At 34.7% G+C, this 18,259-nt stretch overlaps 1 protein-coding gene across 1 annotated transcript in view; it reads left to right on the top strand.

Annotated features, from left to right (window-relative positions):
* The window catches only part of dpr17 (defective proboscis extension response 17), a 126,183-nt gene that overhangs the window by 63,376 nt on the left and 44,548 nt on the right, over positions 1-18,259 (top strand). The window lies entirely within an intron of this gene.

Below are 18,259 nucleotides of genomic sequence, written 5' to 3'. Positions count from 1 at the left end.
AACCATACAAACAGTTGCCATGCATGTACGTGTGGGGAGGATAAGTATATTTGTTTATATGTAGAACACATATTGTGAGATTGTAGATAAAACTGTGTTACACAATAGGGTATGTACGCAATTGTAGGGATTTTGGAAAATCCATATGACATCATTGTAATTTTTGTCAATGGTCGTGGTATTTGACAATTTTTGCAAATATTTCTGTCATATTGGATTTCGTAATGTAAATATCAACAAATTTATAACAAATATACAATATACATAAGAATTTTAGAGAACATACATACATTAAACTTGAAGGCTAAAAGAGCAATCTTAATTTCATTAAAAACAACATATTTTCCATATACATATGATATCTCTTTAGAAGACCTTAAGGCAGCGTCGCCCAAGAATTTCCTTCAATGTGTGTATGTATGAGTAAAGAAAACAACAACCACATGATGTTTATTGTTTGTTTCCATTCACATACACTGTAAGTGAGAGAGAGAGAGAAGCAAATGCAAAAACAACTCAGTGGGCGCCCTCACTATAATGTCTTTGCAAAGAAGCCCGTCTCTGCCTTAAGGAGAAATCTGTCAACAGAAGACTTCAATTGGACTTCTCTGTATACAAGCCCCGAAGAGGTCTTTTGTCTACTGAAGGTCACCTGCCCATAGAAGACCTGAAGGGATTTTCCGTCTATTGACGACTACAAAAGGCTTTCGGTATACAACAGACTTCCAGGTTTCTTCTCCTCAGAAAATATTTTATTAAAAGAAGATCCCAGAGAATTAAATAGTAATGGAAGACCTTCAAGAGGTTATATGTCTGTAGAAGATGTCTTGTATGTGTAGTAGACCTCACGAAGTATTCTGTGGACCTCAAGAATTATTCAATAGGTCTTCTGTGTATATGTATATTTTACCAAGAAGTCTTCTGTCTTTCGAATACCTTAAGAGATCTTCTATATATAAAAGATATTCAGCTGTCTTCTTTATATTGAAGGCATCAAGAAATCCTATGCCTATAGTAGACCTCAAAATGTCTTCTGTTAAAGAAGAACTCAAAGAGCCCTCTCTCTACAGCAAGTTTCAAGAGGACTTCCCACAAAGGTCTTCTATTTAAAGAATACTTCAGGAGGAATTCTGTCTATAGAAGACTTTAACAGACCCTCTGTCTATGGAAGAACTCAAGAGGTCTTCTGCAAAATAAATACCTGATGACTTCTGTTATAGAATTTTTTGTCTGAAGGCATAAAAATGTCTTCTGTTTATAGAAGACATAAAAATGCCTCCTGTTTATAGAACACTTCAAGAAGTCTTATGTCTATAGAAGACCTCAGGAGGCCTTCTGTCTATAGAAGAACTCAAGAGGCCTTTTGTCTATGGATAGAGGTCTCAAGAGGTCTTCTGTCTATAGAAGTCCTCAAGATGTCCTCTTCAAGGCCTTCAACAGGTCTTCTGTCTATAGAAGGCCTCAAGAAGTCTTTTATCTTTAGAAGATTTCTAGAGGTCTTCTTTCTTTAGAAGACCTAAATAGGTATTCTATCCATAGAAGACATCAAGAGGTCTTCTGTCTATAGAAGACCGCAAGTGGTCTTCTGTCTATAGAAGGCCTCAAGGAGTCTTTTATCTTTAGAAGATTTCTAGAGGTCTTCTTTCTTTAGAAGACCTAAATAGGTATTCTATCCATAGAAGACATCAAGAGGTCTTCTGTCTATAGAAGACCGCAAGTGGTCTTCTGTATATAGAAGACCGCAAGTGGTATTCTGTCTATAGAAGACTTCAAGACCATAGAAGACTTCAATGCTTAAAGAGTTCTTCTGTCTATAGAAGACATCAAGTGGTCTTCTGTCCATAGAAGACCTTATGGGTATTCTGTCTATAGAAGACTTGAAGAGGTTTTCTGTCTATAGATGACCTCAAGAGGTCTTCTGTCTATAGAAGACCTCAAGAGGTCTTCTGTCTATATTAACCTCTCTCTATTAACCAACTCAAGATGTATTTTCTCTACTGAAGGCATTAAGAGGTCTAATTTAAATTGACTACCTCAATACCCAGCAAAATTTGAAGGAAGGGGTTCCATGCGATGACGTGATTTCATGACATCTTTTGCATTGGTTCAAACGAAGTCGTGAAAGATCTGATCTTTTCATTAGCATTTGAACCAATGCAAAGGAAGTCGTGAAAGATCCGATCTTTTCATCAGCATTTAAACCCATGCAAAGGAAGTCTTGAAAGATCCGATCTTTTCATCAGCATTTAAACCCATGCAAAGGAAGTCTTGAAAGATCCGATCTTTTCATCAGCATTTAAACCCATGCAAAGGAAGTCTTGAAATATCCGATCTTTTCATCAGCATGGGTTCAGAATGGGTTCAAATTCCATCGATCCAATAGAGATGAATTTTGTGTTTTTATTTATACACATTTTTCTAAATGTATAAGATTAATTATTTACAATAGGTTTGATGTTGTCGGATACTCGAAATCACAACCAACGTTGTTAAAACTCTCGTCGTAATGATAATGTCTTTGCAAAGGGTTGGTGAAAATTACATGCCAAAGCATTGGTGAAAATGACATGTCAAAGCATTGGTGTAAATGACATGCTTTGGATCCAAAAATCAATAGCATCTTTTGGGGTCCGCGCTCATATAAAATTTATCGATGAAGATGCTAAAAAGATGACATTCCAGATCACTTTCACCCATGATTGAATGGCATCTTTGGCATCGAACATCTTGCTGGGTAGGTATTCTCTCTCTGGAAGACCTCAAGACGTCTTCACTCAATTGAAGACCTAAGTTAATCCCAAGAAATCTTCCGTCTATAAAAGACATCAAAAGATCTTCTGCCTTCTATACACAGCAGACTTCAAGAGGTCTTCTCTCTATAGAATACCTCAAGAGGTCTTCTCTCTATAGAATACCTCAAGAGGTCTTCTCTCTATAGAATACCTCAAAAGGTCTGCTCTCTATGGAAGACCTCAAAAGGCCTTCTCCATATAGAAGACCTCAAGAGGTTTTCTCTTTATAGAAGCCCTCAAGAGGTGTTCTCTCTATAGAAGACCTGAAGAGGTGTTCTCTCTATAGAAGACCTCAAGGGGTCGTTGTCTATAGAAAGCCTCAAGAGATCTTCTGCCTATAGAAGACCTCAAGAAGTCTTCTGTCTATAGAAGACCTCAAGAAGTCTTCTGTCTATAGAAGACCTCAAGAGGTCTTCTGTCTATAGAAGACCTCAAGAGGTCTTCTGTCTATAGAAGACCTCAAGAGAAGACCTCAAGAGGTCTTCTGTCTATAGAACACCTCAAGAGGTCTACTGTCTATAGAAGACCTCAAGAGGTCTTCTGTCTATAGAAGACCTCAAGAGGTCTTCTGTCTATAGAAGACCTCAAGAGGTCTTCTGTCTATAGAAAACCTCAAGAGGTCTTCTGTCTATAGAAGAACTCAAGAGGTCTTCTGTCTATAGAAGACCTCAAGAGGTCTTCTGTCTATAGAAGAACTCAAGAGGTCTTCTGTCTATAGAAGACCTCAAGAGGTCTTCTGTCTATAGAAGACCTCAAGATGTCTTCTGTCTATAGAAGACCTCACGAGGTCTTCTGTCTATAGAAGAACTCAAGAGGTCTTCTGTCTATAGAAGACCTCAAGAGGTCTTCTGTCTATAGAAGAACTCAAGAGGTCTTCTGTCTATAGAAGACCTCAAGAGATCTTCTGTCTACAGAAGAACTCAAGAGGTCTTCATTCTATAGAAGAACTCAAGAGGGTCTTCATTCTATAGAAGACCTCAAGAGGTCTTCTGTCTATAGAAGACCTCAAGAGGTCTTCTGTCTATAGAATACCTCAAGAGGTCTTCTGTCTATAGAAGACCTCAAGAGGTCTTCTGTCTATAGAAGACATCAAGAGGTCTACTGTCTATAGAAGACCTCAAGAGGTCTTCTGTCTATAGAATACCTCAAGAGGTCTTCTGTCTATAGAATACCTCAAGAGGTCTTCTGTCTATAGAAGACCTCAAGAGGTCTTCTGTCTATAGAAGACCTCAAGAGGTATTCTGTCTATAGAAGACCTCAAGAGGTATTCTGTCTATAGAAGACCTCAAGAGGTCTTCTGTCTATAGAGAGGACTTCTGTCTATAGAAGAGGACTTCTGTCTATAGAAGAGGACTTCTGTCTATAGAAGAGGACTTCTGTCTATAGAATACCTTAAGAGGTCTTCTGTCTTTAGAAGACCTCAAGAGAGTCTTCTGTCTATAGAAGACCTCAAGAGGTATTCTGTCTATAGAAGACCTCAAGAGGTATTCTGTCTATAGAAGACCTCAAGAGGTCTTCTGTCTATAGAAGAGGACTTCTGTCTATAGAAGAGGACTTCTGTCTATAGAAGAGGACTTCTGTCTATAGAAGAGGACTTCTGTCTATAGAAGAGGACTTCTGTCTATAGAATACCTTAAGAGGTCTTCTGTCTTTAGAAGACCTCAAGAGGTCTTCTGTCTATAGAAGACCTCAAGAGGTCTTCTGTCTATAGAAGACCTCAAGAGGTTTTCTGTCTATAGAAGACCTCAAGAGGTCTTCTGTCTATAGAAGACCTCACGAGGTCTTCTGCCTACAGAAGACCTCAAGAAGTATTTTCTCTATAGAAGTCCTTAACAGGTATTCTCCCTATTGAAGGCCTTTTTTCTCTACTGAAGGCATTAAGAAGTCTATTTTATATTGAAGACCTCACGTGGTCCTCTATTTATAGAAGACCGCAAGAGGTCTTCTGTCTATAGAAGGTCTCAAGAGGTCTTCTGTCTATTGAAGACCTCAAGAGGTCTTCTGTCTATTGAAGACCTCAAGAGGTCTTCTGTCTTCTGTCTACAGAAGACCTCAAGAGCTCTTCTGTCTATAGAAGACCCCAAAAGGTCTCCTCTCTATAGAAGAGCCCGAAAGGTCTTCTCTCTACAGAAGACCTGAAGTGGTCTTCTGTCTATAGAAGACCTCAAGAGGTCTTATGTCTATGGAAGACCTCAATTGGTCTTCTGTCTATAGAAGACCTCAAGAGGTCTTTTGTCTATAGAAGACTTCAAGACGTCTTCTGTCCATAGAAGTCCTCAAGAGGTCTTCTGTATATAGAAGACGTCAAGAGGTCTTCTGTCCATAGAAGACCCCAAAAGGTCTTCTGTCTATAAAAGACCTCAAAAGATCTTCTGTCTATTGAAGACCTCAAGAGGTCTTCTGTCTTTAGAAGACCTCAAGAGGTCTTTTGTCTATAGAAGACCTCAAGAGGTCTTCTGTCTATAGAAGACATCAAGAGGTCTACTGTCTATAGAAGACATCAAGAGGTCTACTGTCTATAGAAGACCTCAAGATGTATTTTTTTCTATAGATATAGGAGACTTCAAGAGTAAGATCTTGAGAAACATTCCGTTTATAGAAGACCTCAAGATCTCCCTCTCTCGGGAAGGCATTTCAGAGGTCTTTTGCCTACAGAGGACCTCAATAGCAGCTCTGTCTATACAATACCGCAAGAAGACTTTTGTATATGTATTACATCAGTCTATAGAAGGCCTCAGGTGATCCTCTGTCTACAGCAGACCTCAAGAGATCTTCTGCGCATATAAAAATTCAAAAAGTTGTGTGTCTACAGAAGACCCAACATGTCTTCTATTTATAGAAGATCTGAAAGGGTGTTCAGTCTATATCTTCTGTCATAGAAGGCCTGCACATATCTTTCTACAGAAAACCTCACGATGTCTTCCATCCATGGAAGACCTCAAGAGTTCGTCTGTGTCTAAAAGGTCTCAAGGAGTTTTCTGTCGGAAATTGGAAAAACTTATTAGGTTTTCTCTTTTTACAGAAGACATCAGAAGGTCTCTACACTGTTGACCTACAAAAGTCTTCTCTATATAAAAGCCTCCAAAATGTCTTCATATATAGAAGCCCGTAAGATGTTTTCCACCCATAGAAAATCGTAAGAAGAAATCTTTTATAGACAAAAGAAGAAATCTTCTGAGTATAGAAAATCTTCTATCTACAGAAGATACAACATGTCTTTTGCTTATAGAGGAATTCAAGTTGTCTTCTGTCTATAGAAGACCTTATGTGGTTGTCTTCCTAGAAAATACCTCCAAATTTCGTCTTTCTATAGATATCCTCAAAGGGTGGTCTAATAAAAATTCTGTCTTTAGAAGACCTCAAGAAGACTGCAGTTTTTAAAAAACATCAAGGCGTGTTCTCTCTAAAGAGGACTCTAAGTATTCTTCCGTCTAGAGCTTGCCTGTCTATTGAAGTCGTCAAGAGACAGAGTGAAGCATGTACGAATTTAACCGCAATTGCCTATTGTTGAGTTTAACATTTTATATTTATTTTAAACAATTTGTCCTTTTCCTTTGTAAACAATACCTTAAGGCCATATACCATTAAGGTATTATGAAAATAGTACATTTCCGTCTTTATTATGCAATAATATCCTTTTCTTTTAATTTGCACATCCAATCTATTTGTGCACCTGTAGCATTATTACAATAAATTACGAGAGATTATAATCTCCATTTGACTTCCTACGGATAGTATGTATTTGTTCAGAATGTTGCCATCTATTTATTCAATCATTGAACTATTGTTCATTTGGTTGAAGGAAGAGGAAGAGCTTTTTGATATAAAGTAAATCTGTGTGCAATTTATTACAGGACATGAAAGTAAAATGTTTATAATTATGGCCTAGGGAAAATTACGTAATGATTGTTTATGCACACACACACATTACATTGGTTGGCGAATTTTCTTCATACACAAACAAAATATGGACATTGATGTCCTTCACATATATAGATTCTTAAAACAGTTGTGTGAGAGTGTGCGTGTGTGTGCGTGAGGGCTATTATAACGAATATTTGAAGTATTATCTTTATGGTTGCAAGTAGAAATGTAATGAACGTACGTTTGTATCTAAACATGTATTTAGTGGTGCTTGCCTTGCCATAATAAACGAGATATATACTTTATGTCATCAAAAGCTATAATTAAGAATTCTGCAGTGTCATTTATGTCGTACATACATAAGTCAAATGTGAAACTCACATGCTGGCTGGTGCCAAAGTCAATTCTAAGCTTCCGCTGTGTTAATGCAGGTTGAGATAATAATCCTTTATAGTGTTCATTATATTCAACTGCCGTACCATGACGAGAAGATTGATGTGATGACCTGCCACAAATATAATGATCAAGAAAATGTTGTCAGAGCCTTATGTATGAGGGGGTGTGGGGTGGAGATATAAATCTTTGATTTAGAGCCATTAATAGTGTACAGATTAAAAGAGACTATAAGAGTGATTTTTCTTTACTTTGCAGCAATGAGATGTTCGCTTGCAATATTAAACAGAGATTTATTTTATTATAATCGTTTCGGGGACAGTATATTAAAAGTGTGTTAAAGTTTTGAAATTTTAATCATATTATCAGATTAAAAAAAGTTATAAATTAAAATAAAAGCAAAATACATGTAAACTAAATAATATGTGTTAAAATTGTGTTCAAACGATAATGACCAACATATCGACGAAAATTTTACAAGTATAAATCAAACCATATGAAAATTCCTTCTTTTGAAGACCACGTCGGTAATACCAAAGATCAATTTCTAAATTTCTTATAATATGGCATCAAATAGGCTTGGTTCTGAAAACCCCCTTTTTCGCAAGAGAAATCAAAGCCGGATTTGCGAATAAAAGAATTATTCCAAATTTGTTACCAACAATTTAGGGTGACTGCAGAAACGTACGGCGCACACTGCGAAATATGGGAACTTTAGTGGAACTTTACTCAAAAAGTAAAGTACATAAAACTAATGAGATTCTTGTTGAATTATATTGCTAAGTATCCCATGACTAATGCCTCATATTCAGAAATGCACTTAAAAATTGCACCTTTGTTTTAAGGTAAGGTCACATTAGGCAAATATTTGCTCCAGCGACCGGCATTGTGCGCTTACTGAGAGCAAGTGAGCATAAAATTCAATGTATTACTAACGCCCACTTGATCTCAGTAAGCGCACAATGCCGGTCGCTGGAGCAAATATTTGCCTAATGTAACTCTACTTTACAATATGTATTTTCTTAAAAAGTTGTTTTTAGCTTTGCTTAAGTAATATAGTGATACCAACAAATTGTACGTTAGTTGACTATAGTTTTTGTTGCTGTTATAATTCTCGACAATTTTTTGATTATTTGGCGTTTATAGATTTGTAATATATAATTTAGTTTGCTTTTTTGAAAGTCTACTAAATTATTTTTTATAAGTTTTGGAGGTTTTTTTAATGTATTGTGGTGAAATGCAGAATAAATCGCACATTTTCTGAGATGTAGGATATTTTTAAATGGTTTTATTCAGCTCACCCCGTTTGTTTTTTTATTTATTTATTATTTATTCTTGGGTCAAATTTAGTAATTCAAATTTCACCCTCTTCCTGTCAACCGACTAATCTGAAATTTTGTATACACTTTGGATTTTGGTGACAATACAATTATATTTATTCATTATCATTATAAATTCAAGATGGCGGCCGCTACAAAATGGCGGATAACGTAGGTTTTATCAATCCCATCAATATGGGTATCAAATGAAAGGGCTCAACAAGCAGAATACAATATACTATAAAAAATTGAAATCCAAGATGGCGGCCGCTACAAAATGGCGGATAACGTAGGTTTCATCAATCCCATCAATATGGGTATCAAATGAAAGGGCTCAACAAGCAGAATACAATATACTATAAAAAATTGAAATCCAAGATGGCGGATAACGTAGGTTTTATCAATCCCATCAATATGGGTATCAAATGAAAGGGCTCAACAAGCAGAACACAATATACTATAAAAAATTGAAATCCAAGATGGCGGATAACGTAGGTTTTATCAATCCATCAATATGGGTATCAAATGAAAGGGCTCAACAAGCAGAATACAATATACTATAAAAATTTAAATCCAAGATGGCGGCCGCTACAAAATGGCGGATAACGTAGGTTTTATCAATCCCATCAATATGGGTATCAAATGAAAGTGTTCAACAAGCAGAATACAATATACTATAAAAAATTGAAATCAAGATAGCGACCGCTACAAAATGGCGGATAACGTAGGTTTTATCAATCCCCTCAAATGGGTATCAAATGAAAGGTCTCAACAAGTAGAATACAATTTACTATGCAAAATTGAAATCTAAGATGGCCGCCGCTACCAAATGGCTGATAACAATTTTTTATCAATCCCACCAATATGGGTATCAAATAAAAGGGCTTGACAAGAAGAATACAGTGCACTATACAGTACATCTTATACACCCGAAAGCCATACAGTTTCCAGCTAAGTACAATTACGGGACGGCTGAAAGAAGAATGTTGCCTTTAATACTATCATGGGCTTCTACTATACATAAAATGCAGGGCAGCACTGTGGATCACGCAGTCGTATACTTAGGTGCGAAACTGTTTGAAGAAGGTCAAGCCTACGTGGCTCTTAGTAGAGTAAGATCTTTGCAGGGACTACGTATAGAGGAGTTGGACTGCAATAAACTAACGGGCAAGAAACCTTGCAATAATGAAGCACTAAACGAATTAAACAGAATGCGAAATAAAAACTAAAAACTAGAAAATAAAACAAGTAAGCAAAGCCTATAGTCGGACGGGGCCGACCATGTGATACCCTACACCACAAGCTGTAGGAATTAGCTAAGTGCAACCGCCTTGCACGCTGAATGTCCGGGTTCGATTCCCATCAAACTGTCTACGGTGGCAAAAAACCCTTTAGTAATGTTGGTGATATTTGCTGAGTATTTCAGACATGAAAATCGTCTCTACAAGTGGCAACTTAGGACACTAGGTCACATATCAATATACATACATAATACATAATATGAATTCATTGATATAAGAGAAGCCTCCCTTTCTTTACTGGGATGTTTGTGGAAAAATGTATAAATTATACATTTCTAAAAAATATTCGAAAATTGGAAAATTCACATTGATTAGCCCCTCCTGCTACATCTTCAAATTGGCTTTGAATATCAACTTCCTTTTTGGAATACACCTAAAATAACTACACATATATACCACGCAATTTGGTATATTTGATAATTGGGAAAATTGCGAGTTTATTGAAAATCTATCGTCCTGAATTGTGCACTTGTACCTCACATATGCTTCGAAAATAGTTCATTGTGGGCATATATTGTGATATCAAAAATATATTTTATACCGGTAGAAATAATTAACAATGAATAGAAATTCAAAAATTTGGCATGCAAACAAATTTATAAGTCCAAAAATTATTCAAATTCAATTATACAGCAAAGAAGATAGTATAAGTCAGCTGCGCCTACGGTGACATACCTTCAGCCTCTAAAAATATATTTATTTTGTAACACGAGTTTGCTTTAAAATACGTGGAATCTGAGTTTCAGAAATATTTGAGAATTATTTTTTTCAGATTTGTAATTTTAGTTGGAGCCGGCAGGGTTTTTGGAACATCTGGACTGTTATCTCAGGAAGTATGACTTACCCCGGGAAAGGGACCAGAATAGGGAACGTAAAAAGGAAGTTCTTCAAAAAAAAAAAAAAAAAAAAAAAATTATGAAATATATCCGATACTGGTCCTCAAACTGCACTTTTCCCAAATTTTGTGTGGGAGGTACTCGAAGGACAGACCGATATAGTCCATATTCAGACCCGACACATAACTGGATGAAATAATACGATGTGTAAAGTTTCGACCAATCAGAAAATTCCCTTGAGAATTAACTTGAGGATTTGCAGCGCAAGTACAATCTGCTGAAAAAAAATTCAAAACGATTCGAGAGGACTCTTAAATTTCCCTTTTCCGAATTTTGTGTGGACAGATATAGTCTTATCCGATCTATATCTGGAAGGAATAATATATGGAAAGTTTGGAGCAAATCGATTGCTCACTTCGCCAGTTATCGTTCACACAATATTTCGAAAACAATTTTGAACTTTTTTGGGGGAGGTGTGAATTGACATAGCCTACATTCGAACTTAAACAAAGTTTGGGCAAAATATTACGATGTATAAAATTTGGTTCTAATCGGTAGATCCATTCGAGAGTTATCGTGCGCGCCAGCAAGGTAGACATTAAGAGAGACGGATGAACGGACAGGGCTAAATAGACTCCAAATTGTCTGAAACGAATTTCGTACAAACATACATGGGGTCTAAAAACAATATTTCGATGAGACACATCCTTGTTCGTATTTTGTTTGTATCCCCTTTACCCAAAATCCTGAGGTATAAAATATGTGGCGAGGCGACCCCATGCTGCAATATTTGTATAAAAATCCAATTTGACAACTGAACTGAAAAATTCTCTGTCATGATAGAGACAATTTGTAGCATGGGAGGAAATTGTGGTTCTCTACACAAAACACATTATATATCAGGCAGTAGGTGCGTTATCTAGCAGACACATTATTGCAATTTGCATCAGGGGAAGATCATTAGTCATTTTTCCATATGTAGGCTACTTTGCCAGTATATGTCCTCCACGAATGAAAATATGGTCCAAAACTAAAATTTGTATATTTTTTATACAAAAGTAATGGTCTATGTCAACCGCGAAATAATATCAGATCATCATGCAAAACTATAGGCATTTTATTCAACCTAAACTCTTACCTCGTGCAAACTTTCGTGACTATTGAACTACAATTGCGACCTTTATCGGGTGTTTCAACTAGTTTATCGTTGGACATTCACACTGCTGCCTGGCGAGGAAGCGTTTCACTGCTCGTAGTTTGTCTTTAATCGACAAAGTACTACTCGCTCACCACTATGAAACCCTAAAACTCGCTTATAATCGATCTTGCTAGCTTGTTTCCACATTCTAGCCCTACTTATCACACGTCCATCGTTGTCGGTTGAACAACTGCCTAATTATAGTGTAACATTACAAAACAAACATTTTAATCAACGATTGTAGACAATTGACGTGCCCCACGGTTTTATTTTAGTCTAGTCTATGCATATGTTTATAATTCCCACGACTGTATCTATTTTATTATTTTTTGGTTTTTAGTACATTTATCTTAAACATTGCAATGTATGTTTAACATAAAACCGTTTAACTTAAAAAGTTTTTTTTCCTATTTTTATTCTATAGACAAACCAAAAATTAGCTGCAGGTTTGAGAGATATGCGACTTTTTCAGAAAGTCATTGGAATATTTCTTATATCTATATTTCTGAAAATTTGATAGAAGAACCGGTATTAGACGTCAATGTTGGTTTCGTTTATCCCAAAATAGATTCAATATTCTTGCTAATTTCATTCACATTTTATAGAAAAAATGGTTAAATTTGAGCAGTTTTCTCAGGACAACGTTAAGTACCTAAAACAAAGCATAGTTGCACCAAATGCTTTTAGGTGATACACTCATTTGCATAACCGTGTAATAAGATAAACGTATCCTCAGTCGAAACTTTCAATTTGTAAAATTGGGGGGGGGGGGAGGGTGGTGCCAAAGCAAGGATCTATGCTCTGAATTGTTTTTTAAAATATTTTCTATTCAATGAAAACAAATTTTAAAGTAAACCAAACTTGGTTGGCAATAATTACCTAACACCATTTAAATATCCCAAATGAGGTGCCCCCCTCATATTGGGGCTATAGCAAAACGAGAAAATACTTACCTACGGAGAACATAAAATACCAAAAAGCAAACAAATAGATTGGTAAGTGTACTTGGAATCTTTAAAATATATTATATTGGCCGCTACCGCTCAATGACGGCTATACCTATACGCGAACAGATACTGACAATATTTTGTACATATGTTCTCCATCCACTGAAACCCCAATACACCAATTTGCAGCAAAATCGGTTGAAAAATTAACCTAATACTTAAAAACGGTCACCACCGATATGTGGCGGCTATAGGAAACCGCAGGTCTATGTAGCCCATATTTATCCACATACGACCCTCAACTATAAAAACACTGTCGGCGATCAGAAAATAATCTCCAACAATCTGCGTAATATTTTATCTACAATTGTTTACCTCAGCAGTCATTAAAAAATATTTTTTTTTAATTTAACGATTATACGCTGAAGGAGTTCTTTGGAAAAATATTTCAAAATTAACAATTTATTGCCCAAGAAATCCCTCAGATTTTTTTTTTTAAATCAAAGATTATTGACTCCAACAGTCGCGCCGACATTACAATCCATGAGTATTGACATCAGTTACGCTGCAAACAACTTTTAAAATCCACCACTATTAGCTCCAACAGTCCATCTGAAGGAAGACTCTTTAAAATTCTACTATTTTTGGCACCAACAGTCCCTGTGAAAATATTTTTTAAAATTCACAAAAGGAATTTCTTAAAAGTAAAATCTTATACTTTTGAAAATTCACGAATACTACCTCCAACAGTCCTTTTGAAAAAATCGTAAAAATCCACAATGAAAATATATTTCATAATTAACAAGTAAAAACGCTAAATTCGACCCTCCACCATAAAATAGTCTTAATTAAAATCGAGTACTTAGTTTCCTTTCTCAAATTTAGCTGGAAACATTTTTCGACCATGGATACCCCAAATGCCTAAATTATCTTATCTAATCTAAAAAATGTGTTCAGCCAGGTGAAAGGTACCGCCTATGAGGCTATATCAAAGTATCTACCTATTCAAATAAGCATGTAAGGTCGGATACACAATCACAATTGTCTCGCAAAATTATTTTCAAACCGGTACATTCGTAATTCTTGTAAATATAGCATATAAAAATAGGGAATAATGGAAGTACTCCGCCCGTTCAAAAACTAAATTTGTAGCCAATTTTCACCGGGGGCCATTCCTGTACATGCCATGACAATTCCATGAAAATCAGTTTAGTATTTTTTTAGAAAAACTTAAAATTAAAAATTGATAAAAATTGGGCGTAAGTTGGGTTTTGAAGAACATTTCAGAAAAATAATTATCCAAATCGGTCCAGCCGCTTTCAACTGATGCCATTACCAACGAACGACATTTGATTCTTATTTATATAGATATATCATTTTTAAAAATCAGTTCAGTAGTTTTTGTAGAAAAGATAAAAATTGAAAAAAGTAGGCGTGGTCAAATTTTCTTTGCATAAAAACCGAAGTTGGGTTATGATGAACATTTCAAAAAAAGAATTATCCAAATTGGTCCAGCCGCTTTCAAATGATGTCATTACCAACGAACGACACTTGGTTTTTATTTATATAGATATAGCATTTTTAAAGAAATAGGGTATAGGGGAAGTACCCCGTCCCTTCCCAAATTCAACAAAATATGTAGCCTATTTTCACCGCCATCGCTGTACATGCCTTGACAATTTCAGGAAAATCAGTTCAGTAGTATTTGTAGAAAATATAAATATATATAATTGATCTAAATTCCTGAAATTGGACATCTAATTATTTTAATTACAACTATGCTCTTGCATTCTTTAGAAACGCGCTAACTACATCGCCTGAATCTAAAACAATGTCAAGACTAGCATTTTTGGAAGCAGGCGATCAAATCCGTGCAATGTCCAAATTTAAACGCCTATATCTCAAAAATTGTGAAACCTTTGAAAAATCATAAATGTCACTCTTGCAGAGAATTTTCACAGCTATAACATTTTGTCTAGTCCCATTTCGATAAGACTTGTCGTTTTCAAGCAAAATCCTGAAAACCTAAAAAACTCTACAAATGTGAACTTTGACCGCGATTTATTTACAAATACATCCGGTATTTTTTTTTCTTTTTTGGTTTTTTGATTTTTCTCATCTTTGGACATTTTAGTTTCAAAGTCCACAAAACTTCACATTTATTTAAAATTAGTTCAGGCGCACCGTGAGTTCTCTACAAACCAACCAAATCACATATGGAAGAAACCTCTTTTATGTTAGACAGTATTTCCGATATCGTAGCAGTCAGATTGATATAATTTGCATCAAGTGAGGGGTGAAAATTTGTTTTTCAAGTTTTGTTTTCGTAATTTGTCCGAATATACCCCCCAGAATTTTAAATACAGACCATAATTAAATTTGGATACTTTTACCACAAATGTCATGGTCACTCTCACACGCTAAATGCTATCCCATCATTATCAAAAAATTTTGGCACTATCTTTAATCAAAACTCTTACCTCGTGCACAAATTTATCAGTATTGAACTAAAACTGCGACCTCTAACGTTATAATTGTTACACTACAGACTTTTAAAACTGAGGGATCCCTGTATATAGTGGCCTGCAACTCTATTAACTGGCCACGTATATCAACGTAACTGGCATCAATGGAAAGGTAAAAAGTTCCTCTTCTAAATATGACTTAAGTGGTTTTAACATATTTTCCAAGAATAAAGATATAGTCATTAAACTAAAAGCTTTACCAATTTTCAAACAAAAGTTTTGGTCCATATAACCCGCTAAGTTTTAACTCTTCGCCATGTTAAAGTGCAAGTTTTTTCGCATTAAACCCAAACTCTACTTAAATTTTTTGTGGATCAGACTAGAATTGCGATCTGCAGAGCCGCTATAAAATCGTTAACAAATATTGTATTTGATCTATTTCACCACTTAAATATTTTGCTATCATCACCAATAACAATAGGAGTCTATTCTGGTCTGAACCCGACCTCCATACAGAATTTCGTGACGATCGGTCCATAATTGCGGCCTAGAATGTTGATTACAATTTTTAATGAACGGACGGACGGACACACTTATCAAAATCGCTTTATTTCTTCGAGATATTAATTTTGGTATACCACATGTTGAGTCTGCGACGAACAAACTTATAATAGCCACTCCACATTGTGGTGTAGTGTATAATTAATGGATATTGACTATAATAATTCCTCTGAAAAAATCTTTACAAATCCACTATTATTGGAACCAAGAGTCCATCTGAACAAATCTTTAAAAATCTACGATAATAGGCTTCAACACTCCGCTGAAGAAAAAATCGTTTAAATTCCACTATTATTGGCTCCAACAGTTCCTGTGAAAATATCTTTCAAAATACACGAAGAACAAATATTTCAAAACTAACGATCACTCGCTAAAGAAGTCGTTTAGAAAAGAGTTTTATTATTTGCCCCAACAGACCCTCAGAAAAATCTCTAAATACCCCCTGATAATTGGTCCAACACTCCAAACCAGATTTAAAAATTCACAGTTAGTCATTCAAGAAGCCTCTCAGAAAAAAATATTTCAAAATCGACGATTAATTGGTAAAGAAGTCCACGATTATTGGCTCCTACAGTCCCTTGGAAAAATATTTAAAAATTCAGCATTATCTTCACTCAAAAAATATTTCAAAATTAACGATTATTCGTATAATCACTAGAGTATAATCACTAGAAAATGTTTTGATGTCTTGTTGAGCGTAATATTTCAGTATTTCAATTTATTTCATTTCAACATGTGGTACATTGTTGCGTATGACATATGCCATACAAATGTTCATAAACCATACGCATGTCTGTCAGTCACCTCATGAAATAAGTAATTTTGTTTTTTTCTTACGTTGCTATTTCTTTCATGAAACTGTACATCAAAAAAACTTAAAAAAATTCATTTTACATTTTCAAAACAAGAAGCAGAAAACATGTTTATTGCTTTCTTTGTTGATATCTGATATTACAGCAACAATAAATATGTCAACACCTTCATCATGTCAAAAGAAAACGGTTTATAGTTCCGTTTATGTCATTAGTTTTTATTTCTATGTTTGTTGTAACTTACCTTTTTCAGATTTTTTCCTTAGTTATCTTTGGTTTTAAATGTTGTTTTCTTTCTGTACTTTGTCAACATCAGATGACATCACTTTCCTTGTAAGTTTTTGTGTGATGCTGACCACAAGTTGTTGTTTTGTTTTCTTGATTGTGTGAGCGTTACTTTTTTTCCTTTCTTGTGGTTATGAACAAACGATTTGTTTAAATTTTGTCATTACAATGATAGTGCAAATGTTGTGTTCCGTTCTTTGTTTTCGTTTCGGAACATTAAATATGTCATGAACAGAAAAATAGGATTTGCTTGCTACAATAAAACATTACTTTGAATATAGTTTAAACTCATTCCTTCTTATATGTCATAATGAAACATATGTTATTGTGTGTGTGTGTGTGACTTTTTCCACACTTTATCAATCCTTGCCAATCCCTACGGGACTTTTCTTAACTGGTTGAAAAAATAGTTATAAATGCATTAGTCTACAACTAACTACAAATTGGTTGAAAAGTCTTCTATAGATCAACCAGATTGAAAACTAAAAAAAATTACAACTGACTATCTCTGCACTACTTTTCAGCTAGTTATCAACCAGTTTGAAAATAGTCATTTGCAAAGTAATTATTCTACAACCAACCATAAATTAGTGGAAAAGTCATCTAGAGATCAACCAGTTGAAAGCGTTCACTGTTCAATAATGTGTTTTCTACGCAAATAATTCTCATATACACTTTCGTAATTATTAAGATATAAATGCAACATAGAATTATACAATCTTGTTTTGATAGACTCGACATACCAAAAGAGGAATAACAGGAAACATAACTGAGAAACAACTGGTGTCAAAATAAGAAGCCACAGATTAAAGCAAAAGAGAAAATTAAAAGAAATATAATATAAATAAAAAAAAAATATTCTCACTCTCTTTAAGACAAAAATAACATTTTTAAATTGACTATAAAAACTCATAAAATAGTTAGATATAAATTAGTCAAAAATAGTTGGTTTATAACTTATTAAAAGTAATGCAGTGATGGACAATTGTCCACTGCCTAGCTCATCCCCATGTTAATAGTTAGTTGGCGTAATGGAAAATAATCGTAAAATTACCCGTTGTGGTAATTGTGTGTACTAGTTATAAACTACCTTAAACTAATTTATTTCCCCGCATGGATGTTACTCTTAAAAGAGTCTAAAACTATGTCAATATAGGATTATGGTTAATACGCTACTGATATTCGTTAGAAGTATATAAAATAATTAATATCCATTGTCATCATGTGTAAAATTTATTAAGTGTTTTTTATTAATTTAAAAATAAAGCAAACAAAAACAAAATTTATTTTGTATTATAATAAAATAAATAGAGAAATTATTATCTAAATGTTAAATAAATAAAAACTATTTTTAAAATGTCAATTTATGGCTATATATTTTAATTACAAAATTGCGCACAAGAGGTTAACATATTTTTTGCTTCCAAGTAAATAACAAAACTAAAGTTAAATCACATTTTTTTTAAATAACGGGGAAATTGTGTTA

The sequence above is a fragment of the Musca autumnalis genome, unplaced genomic scaffold (genome assembly GCF_047663935.1).
Source record: "Musca autumnalis isolate F117 unplaced genomic scaffold, ASM4766393v1 scaffold_1, whole genome shotgun sequence".
In the NCBI taxonomy this organism is placed as follows: domain Eukaryota; kingdom Metazoa; phylum Arthropoda; class Insecta; order Diptera; family Muscidae; genus Musca; species Musca autumnalis.
Note: the sequence above shows the minus strand (reverse complement) of the source record. Positions and strands in the feature narration are given on the sequence as shown.